Source organism: Pelophylax lessonae (genome assembly GCF_965119305.1).
Source record: "Pelophylax lessonae genome assembly, chromosome: 5".
NCBI lineage: Eukaryota > Metazoa > Chordata > Amphibia > Anura > Ranidae > Pelophylax > Pelophylax lessonae.
In genome coordinates, this window is record NC_138772.1 from 69,406,976 (window position 1) to 69,419,663 (window position 12,688).

Sequence of the window (12,688 nt, forward strand, 5' to 3'; positions counted from 1 at the left end):
AATTTAACATCCCTGTCCCCTGCCTTCTAAAGATCAGAAATGCTTTGTAAATTGTGCACTTTGAACAACTGTAGAGGAGGGAGAGCAGATAAACTGGTGTAGGAGAATTTGCTTCATCTCTGTGTATTACCTTAGGCTGGTCGAATACTCAGCTGGTCAAGGCTCTGGAGCGATCCTGACTATAATGCTGGGATCCACCCCGATGCCTAAACTGGTGAGCTGCTGAGAACCTCAGTCTGCCGCTCCCGCCCCTTCCACAGCCTTTTGATCCATTGATCGCTGGAGGGGCAGGGCAGAGAGCGGTGACTGACAGTCACTGCTCACTGAAGGCTGAGAACAGAGCAATCAGCGGTCTTTTAGCGCTCGATTCTTGGTCTTAGAGGTGGCAGGGGACTGCTGCAGCTTTGGACCAATGCTGCATTCACCTAGGTGAGAATTAATGTTTATTTTTTTAAATTCCCACACTTCTCTTTTAAGTAGCTAAATCTTGTGTGACAAATATCTATGAACTTTTACAGACAAAATACCTCAAAAAGCAAAACTTGAACAAGTACGTTGTTTAATTCTGCTGATGTGTGCAATAAAATCTTGAACCATTCTTGATTGTGTAAAATAGCATATCACACACTGCAAGGAAGCGGTTGGCTTCGATATTCCTTAGTGAATAGATCATTTTGCTGGGTATGTGTCTAGGCGCACTCTTTTATTTTGTGCATGCGGGTAAATTATGCCAAGAGGATTATTGCATTGCTGTTCAGTACAGTGAGCTGTATTGTGCTTGTGAAGTTGTTTCTTTAGACCTAGAGCTGTATACGCTGGTCAGTAAGATGTAAAAAATAGTATTGATTTTTGGCACAATCTGCTTGCTAAGTATTTTGTATGCTGTTTTGAGTAGTATGTTATGCACACAATTAACTGTATGTTCAGCACCTTGCAGTATTGGATTCTGAAATAGTAACGTTAACTGAGCTTTTGTTAAATATCTGGCCAGTTCCTACATTGGTTAAGAGTATTTTATCAACATTTACTTTCGCTAGTTATATATATTTATTTTAAAGGAGTCACAGTGATTCTACAGCGGGGATTGGGGGTGGGGGGTGGGGACGGTGTGTGGTGTTAGGACACCTTTACAATTTTTTTTGTAAAAGTGAACCAACCCTTTAAAGCCTAACCTTGGAAAAAAAAGTCATATACAGGTAAAATGCATTTATGTGTAGCACCCTACAAGGTAGGTGCTAGGTAAAGTGTAGTAGGTCTTGACTGCTTATCAGCAGGGCCATGATTTTCAGCTAGGTTGTCATGGTTCCCAGGTGGGTTTGTTGAGACTGGGGAGTCTCCCCACTGTACTCAATGAGGGCTCTCATTGGGCAGTGGAGGAAACCCGGCCAATGGCACACTCAGGCTTGTATCTACCCCAGAAAGGCAGATTCTACCGCACAGCATCATGAATCGGGTGTCCCAGGCGGCTTGCCTGAGGGGACAGAAGGCTAAGCTGAGCTGCAGAGAGGATCCAGTGTGTTGAGGACCAGCGGAGCTGAGAGGGGATGAGTTTCAGGAAAGCATTACCAGTCGTGAGTACTGCAAACTGCCCCTGGGGGTCTGCCTAGTGAGGGGGGACCACTCCGGAGAAGGCCAGAGGGATCCGGGAGCTAGCTAGCTGGTGCAGGAAGAGAAAAAGGAGGTGCCAGTGTTGACCCTGAAGAGTAAAAGGGGTGCCAGTGGTTGGTCCCTGAAGTATTCGGTGTACAGTAGAAGTGTACAGCGTGCAGTGTACAGTGTTGAGAGTTGCAGCAGCAGTATTACTAAAGGCTACCTCAGTCAGGAAGGACTGGAGGGAGCAGTGTCAAGGACTTTTGAGCTAACCAGAGTGTCAGAAGTCAGTCTTCAGTACAGTTTGAGCAAGTCAGTGATTTCTAGCCCCAGCAAGCGTTGGTTGGCATTCAGCCGGCGTCAAGTCAGCGCTGAAGGGCATTTTTCACAAAGTGTCCCGATTTGTACCTAGTTGAGCCAGAGGAGTATCCCACTCATTCCCTTCTCCCATCCCCATATAAAATAAGCAAAACAAAGATGTCGGACTGTTCATTGTCTCAGATCTCACACTTGGGCATTCAGCTTAAATTAACTGTCATGTTACCGGTGACCATGGCAGACCCACGTCAGGCCCAATGCCTGGAAATAATGCTACATTTGGGGGCTTGTCTAGGATTTTGCCATTGGTTACTGGGCCGGTTGCCCCTGGCAACAGCAGATAAAAAATTTGGAAAAGTAAATTTTTGTGCCCAGAACTGTTGTTCAAAAGTCAAGCCAAGCATGAGGCTGGATCTGCGGGAGGCAGGGAGAGTGGGATGAAGATTAAAGTACACATGGAAGGTTGCCCATGGCAACATAAATGTCCAAGCAAAGTCTGTAAAATGATGGGAACCTTCCACATGGCTTATGACATGTACTCTGCTATCAGATATTGGAAAGCAGAGGGAAAAGGAGTGAAAGTATACAAATGCTTCAACTGCTTAACAGGGAGAGGTCCCGGTGGGGACGGAGAAAATGGTGTCAGAGGTCCCGGTGGGAACGGGGGAGACGGTGGCCAGGGGCACGGAGAGCGAGGTGCCAGGGGCCAGGTGTGTGTGCAAGCTATATGGACTGATGTTGACCGTGCTTGTGACAGCAGTACATTTATTCTGTATAGTGGGTGCACGGATACTGTGAGGATTGCAGTCGGCCATGCCGGGAGAGGCAGTGGGACTAACCTCTGAGACAGTATGGAGGATCTTATTTGCACATGTATGGCTGGGAGAGAACTATCGACAGTGCGTCTGACAGCGGGATTCTACTCTTGCCTATCAAGGAGGGACAGCTGGCTTCAGGAGAGGAAGGCGCAGCTGTGGCCCTGGTGCAAGTAAGGAGAGTGAATGCATGTCTGACAAGTGACATGGTCCGCTTTGCAGCAACTTCCCTGTGGGCTAGAATGAGAGAGCATGGCAGGGGAAGAGTTATTGTACCGCGCGGGAAAGCGCGCTTCACACAGACCTGCCTAACAGGAGGAGTCACCACCCAACATGGTGAGAGGGTGGAGATAGCGGAAACATCCAGCCAATCAGGAGTGACCAAGGGAGTCCTTTTAATACCCCCTTCTTTAGGTGTGGCTGCGAGGGAGACACGTGTAGGAGAGAGGAACATGGCGTTTGTGAGAGAGCAGAAGAGTGCGACCGCTATTGCTGCCGCCATCGGCGGAGACTCTGCTAGGCAGACACCGGAGCAGATCCACCAGCCCAATCCATCCCTTGGTGGGACACAGGCATCCGGATGGTGCCTGAAGGCGGCGGGAGAGGCATGTTGCATTTAATGATGAAACTGGAGGCCATGCCAGCAGACAGTGGTCCCTCAGTATCAGTAAGGGGGGCTTGGTGACAGAGCTCCCTAGAAAGGGTATGCATGCCAGCACAAGTGGCTGGAGGGTGGCCGGAAGATGCATCATCTACCACAGTAGTAGTGGCAGGATCTGCTCCCATTGCTATTCAGCAGCCCACAAGGGCTGCAGCTATTCAAGCCTCACCCACTAGTACCAGTGGTGAGGAGGAAGCAGGAATTGTACCCATAGGATCCACATCCTTCCAGCGCAGATATGGTTCCATAGAGGAGGGGATTGACAATTGGGGATCGGCTGATGAGACAGAGTGGGGCTGGGGGTCAGAAGCTGGGAGCAGCTCCCCAGGTCCTGAAGTTGCAGTGACAATTGATAAAGAGGCCAAGGAAGCTATGGAGAGAGGGGGATTAGCTCAAAAGCTGGGATTCTGTGAAACTTATGTTAAAAGGATTCCAGATTTAACCTCTCCTGGAAATATTGCCCAGGCTCGGGATAAGAATGCCACATATGAGAATATGATTCAGCGGGTGATAACCCCATTTTCTCCACCTGGGAGAGGCAACAGGAAGACTCTTCCCCGGCTGTCCTGTATGCAAAGGTGGAAACAGCGAAAGGTGGTGCTATAATATGGGTACGATTACCCCTATGCTCTGAGAGAAGTAATGTTATTGGTTGAAAAATACAGAGACTTCTGGTGCGGTGAGGCTATATGGGATTTCCTTTTTGTCCCTAAACCATATCGGGACTCGCCCGAACCAGAGCTTAAAAAAAGATTTACCACTGTAAAGGCCCAGTGGAACTATGGGCGCTCCATTCATTTAGACCGAGTAGAGGTCCGCCGCCTGGATGGGTCAGGTCAGGCCTGGTCTGTAAGAGTGTAGGACGAGCAGGGGGCTTATGTCCAAGCCCCTCATCCAGATTACTACATTTAAGGATAACAAACAAGAGACAAACAGACTCCTTTACAATTTTCAAACTGTACTTACATGGCTGGCTAGCCATCACAACTGACCACAAGACAGTGCAAAATAGAGCAAAATATAATGCTGAATTTACAAGTTCCTGTTAAATGTTTAAGTTCAGCTGCACCCCTTGGGCCATCGGGCCAGGGTCTTATGGAAGACATATGCTGTGCTAGATCCCTTGGGCCATCGGGCCAGGATCAATGTGTGGATTACAAATACTGTGTGAGAAATTTACACAGTTTGAGCAAAGAGTTGAAACGAGTGACTGTCGCAAGTTGACAAGTGCATTCAGAAGATTTGGTGGGGGTTGCCTTGAGAGACCCCCTGTGTCTACTTCCCTGACTCAGCAGGCCTGCAGGCCATCCAGACTTCAGTGGCTTGCCTTGTTTCCTGACAAGCAGTGCTTTGAGGGGCAGCCAGGAGGCGCTGTGACTCGCTTCAAAGAAAGGACTCTGCATAGATAGCCAGTGTTAGGGCACAGACTTTCCACCAGGAGGGAAGGAGTGACCCGGCGAGTCAAGATACTGGTTTGCAGAGGTAGTCAGGGAAGGGAGTGAGAAGGTCGCCCTGGAGGGTCTTCTCGCTCAACTGTTCACTTTCACTTTCAATAACAGTAAACGGGACCAATAGAAAGGGTGAATCTCCTTCATGGGGGTATAGACAGCCTTAATAACTGACAAGGATTCTAACTTCTAATCCCTCTCCACTCTATCCAAAACAATGCCTTTAGTTATACTTTAACATAAAAAGTCAATTCCATTGCTCTCAGCCTCCTCAAAATATGCAAATTCCTTTTTCTCTTGCTGCTGTGACATGACTAGCTCTTAGAGGGTGGCTACATTCATTCTCCATAGTCCTACTATATCTAGGAATGTAGCCACCCTCTCTTACTCACTGCTGAGATGGACTATAGACGAGGGGATGTATAGTGTGCATAGAGCAGTGTAGATGACTGTGTAAGGGATAACAGGTACCCCATAAAAAAACACATTTCTGTTTCATGGCATTTCTATTAAATCACCAGTAGATGGTACCACAAAGTTCAACTGCAAGCAAGGCATGGGAGGAACTAAAAGTTAGACCTTTTGTTCCTGGGGGAACAGAATAGCAGTTGCTGTGTCCCTCAGACTAAAAAGTCATACCTCATGTCCTTATCATTGCAGGTAAGAAGGAGTATATTTATTGTTTTAAACAGGGCGAAATTGATTTAATTTACATCCCTGTGATCAGTAAAGGCTGCTGTCTCTACTGTGTGATTAAATTACACTGCACAAATGTTAGTGGGTCACACTGTAGCATCACATGACTACAGTGTACCAGGAATGTGGTTATTATAGTGTTATGTTTTTATATCTTATATTAGATTGTACTATGAGACCACTGTGATGCAGAAGGAGTAACAACACATCAGCACATGTTTAATTGGTTATTTTCTATGAGGACTTGATTCCTGTATATGAGAATGTTGATATTATTATATATATAGATGTGTAATAGTATGTATGAACACAATAGCAGTTGCTGTGTCCCTCAGACTAAAAAGTCATACCTCATGTCCTTATCATTGCAGAAACATTTTCAATAAAAATAATTCTGGTTTCACCCGGTCCTATCCCTTCACACATTGGAATTATTGACCATACTTTCAGCATATGTGCAACAACTGCAACTAACATGCACTGCACATTCCAAACAAATGGAGGTTAAAGCACCTCTTCAGTAATTTTTTCATCTTTCCATCTATTAAATCTTCTGCCCTTGTTATTTTAACTTTGGACAGTAAAACATTTCTGCCTACATTGTAGCAAAGTGTCATTTCTTCAGTGTTGTCACATGAAAAGGTATAATAAAATATTTACAAAAATTTGAGGGGTGTACTCACTTTTGTGAGATAATGTGTGTGTGTCTGTGTGTGTGTATGTCCAGGATGTGAACAGGCAGCAGCTTCAGCTGCCCACAGGTAAAATGGCTGCAGCCAGACTTAGTGAAGGGAGATTTCTGCAGCATATTTGGCAAGTACAGAATCACAGTATATATAAAATAATATGCAAAGTGGTTGGATGGAAACTTCAAATTGGCAAAGATGATTTTATTACAAATTATGTGAGCAGACTGCAGTTCATCTTTAACCTCCCTGGCGGTATGATTATTTCAGATTTTAGGTGCTGAAAGCGGTACCCTTATTTTGCACGGAAATCTGTCCTGTACATTTTAAAACTCACCTTCCCCTGCGATCCCTCCGTCCTCCCGCTGTCCTCCCCCCGCCGTCCTCCCGCTGTCCTTCTGCTATGTGCTTGGCAGATGCCGACACCTGTCTTCCGGTTCCCTTCCCTGCGAGCGTTGAAACGCAGGGGGGGTGGATCCGGTGGGAATTTCAAAAATGTAAATACATTAAATGACATGATTCGTCATCAGGTACAGAAAGTGACGACAGTGATGATTCTGATGTCTCTTTCTGGCACATCACTCCGTTGGAAATTGTGAAGAATCATTTGATATACTTCCCAAATTCCACAAGCTATGTGCCAGAAAGAGACATCAGAATCGTCAATGACGAATTTTCCCACGAATCGCTATCGCTCGGTTCTTCAAGTAACTCGATTTCGCTGTCGCCATTTTTCAGTTCGTCTAAAAGTGCTTTTGCGCAAAAAAAAAATGCTTTTTGGACGATATGGGCATTCAAAATTTTCCAGGCACAAAGCACTGGAAAAGCACAGGCAGGGCACTGGAAAAGCATCCAGGTGCAATCCTGTGCTTTTGAATTTGCAACGTTCGCAGGGAAGAGAACCAGAAGTCAAGTGCCAGCAATCGGCCGTGCACAGAGCGGGGAGAGAGTGCGAAGACACTGGGGAGGAGGGCAGGGAGGACGGAGGGGGATCGCAGGGAAGGTGAGTAACATTGTGGGGTAATCCCGGGTGTGGCTCGGGGTTACCGCTTTTGGTACTGAAGATTAACCCCTAGCCACACTCGGGAATACCGCCAAGGAGGTTAAGGGGACAAAGGGATGTTTAGAAGTTCATTAAGGGCTCTTTCACACGGGCGTTCCGTATGTCCGCAAATCATCCTATTTTTTTGCGGATGATTTGCGGACATAATGTAAGTCTATGGCATTGTGGATGTCAGCGGAATACCATCCGCTGACATCCGATTTCCTTCCTTTCAGTTCTGTTCCCTTTTTTCGAACGGAACAGAACCCTATTTTTCCTCCGTTCAAAAAACGGAAAGGAAGGAAAATCGGATGTCAGCGGTGTCATCCGCTGACATCCACAATCCCCATAGACTTACATTAGGTCCGCATATCATCCGCAAACGGATGGGATGATATGCGGACCTACGGAGCGGATGACAGAAATGTCATCCGCTCCGTGAAAAAAAAAAAAAGGACCGCAGCGGAGCTCTCACACGGAGCGGCCGTGTGAAAGAGCCCTAAGACAATTCAAGGAGGCAGAGAAACACAGTAAGAAGCGAATTCATGGAAAAATAGATTACAGGATCAGCATAATTACCCCTGTCCAATAAGCATGAAGCTGACCCAGGAAGTAGTGATGCTAAACAAGGAAGTAGCAGAATGGCTCGCCAAAATTTTAAATCCTTTGGCAACTAAAACCGTATACATACAATCAACCATATATTTAGCCATTGGTCCAGAGTTGCACTTTAAAATATGTTTACTGCCATTTAGGTTAATGGATCCATTCCATTTTGACCCCTTTAAAAGAACTGACTATCCGAGCCCCCCTTCCCTTCGTTAAATGTAATCATCTTCCAGTCAGTAAACTCCGTAATTAATGTCTCCAGTCAGTGTACTGCCAGTGTTGTAGATCACTTCAAGCAATTCACATTTATTGCCCTAATGAGTAATGAACATTTCCTATTTTGGGGTAATCTGGTGTCTGCATGGATGTTGACACTTCTATAATGAATTCAGCCAATAAGAACGAGTCTGCCAATACAAACTGTTCCTTTGCTAATTTACAGTATCGTCAGCAGTGAAAACACATCGACAGATCAATGTCATTTGTTTAAGAATCAGCGCCGTTTTACTAGCTGGTGGAAATTAGCCCCGAGTTCCCAGTAAAATCTCTCACGTAGAAAATAATTAACACATTTTACAGTCAGTTTATCAAAGCGTGGTAAGATTTAGAACATTTAGGAGGAGGCTTAGCCACATTTTTTATTGATGATGCTTTCACTAGCGGTAGTCCAACCTGGTACCAGTGACCCTAAATATTGGTTGATTAACTGCTTGCTGACCAGCCGCTGTAGGTATACTGCGACAGGTAGGCTCTGTCCCGCGAAGCGATGTACCTGTACGTCTCTTCGCGGGACCACTAGCGGGAAGCGTGCATGCCCGTTTTCCACAGAGGAAGCTATTCAGCGAGCCTGGCGGCTGTGATTGCCGCCAGGCACCCGCGGTCGCGCCCCATGGAGACAGAACGGCGGTCTGCCGTTGTAAACACAGCAGACCGCTGTTCTGTCAGTAATGAACACAGGGATCCTGTGTTCCTCCTATTTAGGAACACAGGTCTCTGTGTTCATGCAGAAAGCCCATCCTCCCCCACAGTTAGAAAGCACCCCCTAGGGACACATTTAACCCTTTGTTCGCCTCTGGTGTTAACCCCTTCCCTGACAGTGTCATTAGTACAGTAACAGTGCATATTTTTAGCACTGATCACTGTAGTAATGTCACTGATCCCTTAAAAGTGTCAGAAATGTCAGTTAGTGTCCGATCTGCCCGCCGCAATGTCACAGTCCTGCTAAAAATCGCTGATTGCTGCCATTACTAGTAAAAAAATAAAAATGGCATTAATCTTTCCCCTAGTTTTAGGATGCAATAACTTTTGCGCAAACTAATCAATATACACTTATTACAATTTTTCTTTACCAAAAATATGTAGCAGAATACAAATCGGCCTAAAATAATGAAAAAAGTAGATTTTTTTTTTTTTACTGGGAATGTTATATAGCGGAAAGTAAAATATATTGTTCATTTTTCAGAATTGTCGCTCTTGTTTTGTTTATAGCGCAAAAAATAAAAATTGCACAGATGATCAAACCCCACAAAAAGAAAGCTTTATTTGTGGGAAGAAAAGGACATTGATTTTATTAGGGTACATCGTCGCACAACCGCAAAATTGTCAGTTAAAGTAACACAGTGCCGTATCGCAAAAAAGGAAATCATCTTGCAATCAGTCTTCAAAGGGGCGATAAAAAGGAATGTTTTTAATGATTTGTACTGCCTGCAATTTTGTGGCATTGGTAAATGATTCATGCTCTCCCACAGATCATGTAGCGATGGCTAAAGAAATAAATATGTGAATTTTTTGGAATCTGATTGCAGTAATTAAATAAGTAACCGGACTAAAATGCTCGTTTGAAATTGTGTGAGTGAAGCTAGGCTTAACCTCTTTCCGAACATGAAATACATACAGTATGTGCGGCAACAAGAAGTATGGGCTTTAACGTCCACTAGTCCCACATATGCATCCAAGGTGTCTCTGCTGAGAATGTACTCACTGCACACTTCCAGCAAAGTAATAGAGCTATCTTGAGAGCTGCTGGTATTTGGTTATGATTGAGAGCCGGTGGTATTGGCTCTTCCTCGTGTGAGCACTGTGCCAGTCAACCACTGTGATCACATGATTTGAAAGCCTGCGGGATGAGGGACACCTATTAGCAAAAGTATGTAGGCATAGGACACCCCACACCATGCACCCTTAAAGGAGAATTACACAAAAAAAATATTAGTTAAACCCACAAGTGCTTTTTTTTTTACCACTACTAATCCTTTATACTGGTTTTTGGAATTAATAAACATAGCAATTTAGAATTTGGTTGAAACGTTTAGCACTGTAAAACACTATTTGAAAGATAGTGCATTTTTTATACAACTATAAAGATCAGACCAAAATGAGGGACAAAGGAGGACTTTGTTCCAAATCAGGGACAGTACCTGGAAATCAGGGATAGTTGGGAGCTGTGCTATGGCACTGTTTGTTTACACGGCAAGTACAGTAATACACCACTACCTAACTTTACAAATTCCTTCCAAACAAAGTTGGAGGAGATTTTCATTTACTTCTTCTCAAGACCCAACAGTATATGAGGAAATCCCCAAAGGAACGGAGAAATTCTTTCTTAACTGCTTGCCGACCGCCGCAAGTAGATTTACTGCGGCGGTCAGCCCCTGCCAGGCAGAGTGACGTTAATTAACGTCACTAGCCTGGGAGGGTCTGGGGAGCGAGCGCGCGTCCGCGGAGGCGCGCTCCCGCTCCCGCGCGGTCACGCACCCCCCCGCGCGTGTGACCAGCGGACCCGATGTCCGCCGGCCACTCGGCGATCGTCGGGGGAAGAGGGAGAATGTCAGGCAGCTTGTGTAAACAAGCTGCCTGTCATTCTCATCGCTGTAAAGACACTGATTACTCGGATCTAGTATGTAGATCCGTTGATCAGTGTCCTTACAGCTAGAGCCACAGCCAATCACAGTAAGAATCACGCCCCTAGGGACACACACAGCCCCTCCCTCCCAAATAAAGTTAACCCCTTCACTGCCAGTGTATTTTTACAGTAACAGTGCATATGTATAGCACTGATTACTGTAGAAATGTCACTGGTAACCCCAAAAGTGTCAAAAATGTCAGTCAAGGGTCCGATCTGTCCGCCGCAATGTCGCAGTACCGCAAAAAAAATTGCAGATCGCCGCCATTACGCGTTAAAAAAAAAACAACAAAAATGACAAAAATCTTTCCTTTTGTTAGTAAACGCGATAACTTTTGCGCAAACCAATCAAAATACGCTTTTTGCGATTTTTTTTTACCAAACATAGGTAGGATAAAACAAATTGGCCAAAAATGTTAAAAAATTTTTATTTTTACATTTTTTTTTTGGGGAATTTCATATAAAAAAATGTGAAAAATATTGCTATTTTTGCAAAATTGTCGCTCTTTTTTTGTTTATAGCGCGTGATCAAAAAATCGCACAGGTGATCAAATACCACCAAAAGAAAGCTCTGTTTGTGGGAAAAAAAGGACGTCAAATTTGTTTAGGTACAGCGTCGCACGACCGCGCAATTGTCCGTTAAAGTCACGCAGTGCCGAATCGCAAAATACCCCCTGGTCTTTTAGCAGGAAAATCCTCCGGGGCTTAAGTGGTTAAGTAATTGTCAGTAGAAAAAGTGTCCCCATCAGAAGGTCTTTCCTCAATGGTCACCAGGACAAACAGAGAGGTGGAGACAGTGGAGTTAGGATAATAGGAGAGAGTAAACATTGTTAACCTTTTCCCACCCTATTCAAAATAAAAAATAAAAAAATGGTTTTAGATGCACTCTAACTTACTTCCATTATGTATTGAATCTAACTGGGGAAAGAGAAGAATAAAGCGGAACTTCACTCAAAAAGTGAAGTCCCGCTGGTTCGTTTCTTCAATCCACCCCTCCACCCCTGACCCCGGGGTAAAAAATGAGTTTTGGGGGTTGAGAGAGTACCAACTTTTATGGGAACTCGCTCCCACTTTTAAAACCCTCGCCTAAGCAAGGATGACGTTCCTTGCCTCGTCCCTCCCTACCCTCAGCCTTCTGGGGAATGTTACATGTTCCAGGAAGCTGCAGAACCTTTCACTGAGCGCTGGGTGAGCTTGCACGTGCACAGTGGGGAGCAGGTGTGGTTCCTCAGGAAACCACAGCTGGCTCCCATATCCAAGATGGCAGTGCCAGGGATCCATAGCAGTAGGAACTGGCTTCAGGAAGACAACACTAGACTCCAAGCACTGGTAAGTAACCTGATTTTTACAGTATTTGTAGCTGCCAATTTAAAAAAAAAAGAAACAAAAAACAAAACTGGAGTTAGTTTCATAGCACAGCCCTCTTTTCATGTCATAGCCCTCTTCTCTTTTGGGAGTGTCTAATTTATGTCTGTTCTCCCTGCATAACCTTTCTATGGATAGTCCAGTGAATGGAAATCCTATAGAGTATGGGTCACCAAATGGCGAACTGCGGTTCACAACCAGACTGAGTTACAGTCCTGTCTGGACCGTGGCAGTGTCACTGTCACAGATTAGTGTCCTCTCCTGGGTCCCCCGCCAGGCCACTGATGTCATCCTTACAGCGGGCGGGGTGTGGGTGGGAGGTGCTTCAGATCGGGACAGAGTGGGGGAGAATTTTCATATTAACAAGCCGGGTAATCACCCGCTTGTTAATATAATGACTTAGGCAGCTCCCACCCTCCGTCCACATCTGCAGCTCCTCTGACTTGGACAAGGACCCCAGGATAATTAGTGCCTCTGCCCTGTCAAAGGGTACCATAGCACTGTGCACGGGAGACTTGCAATAAAAAGGGGCACTGTGTTGTGAAGAGGCACTGTT

The 12,688-nt window shown here is 45.3% G+C and overlaps 1 protein-coding gene across 1 annotated transcript in view; it reads left to right on the top strand.

Annotated features, from left to right (window-relative positions):
- MALRD1 (MAM and LDL receptor class A domain containing 1) overlaps window positions 1-12,688 on the top strand; it is a 558,112-nt gene that overhangs the window by 200,711 nt on the left and 344,713 nt on the right. The window lies entirely within an intron of this gene.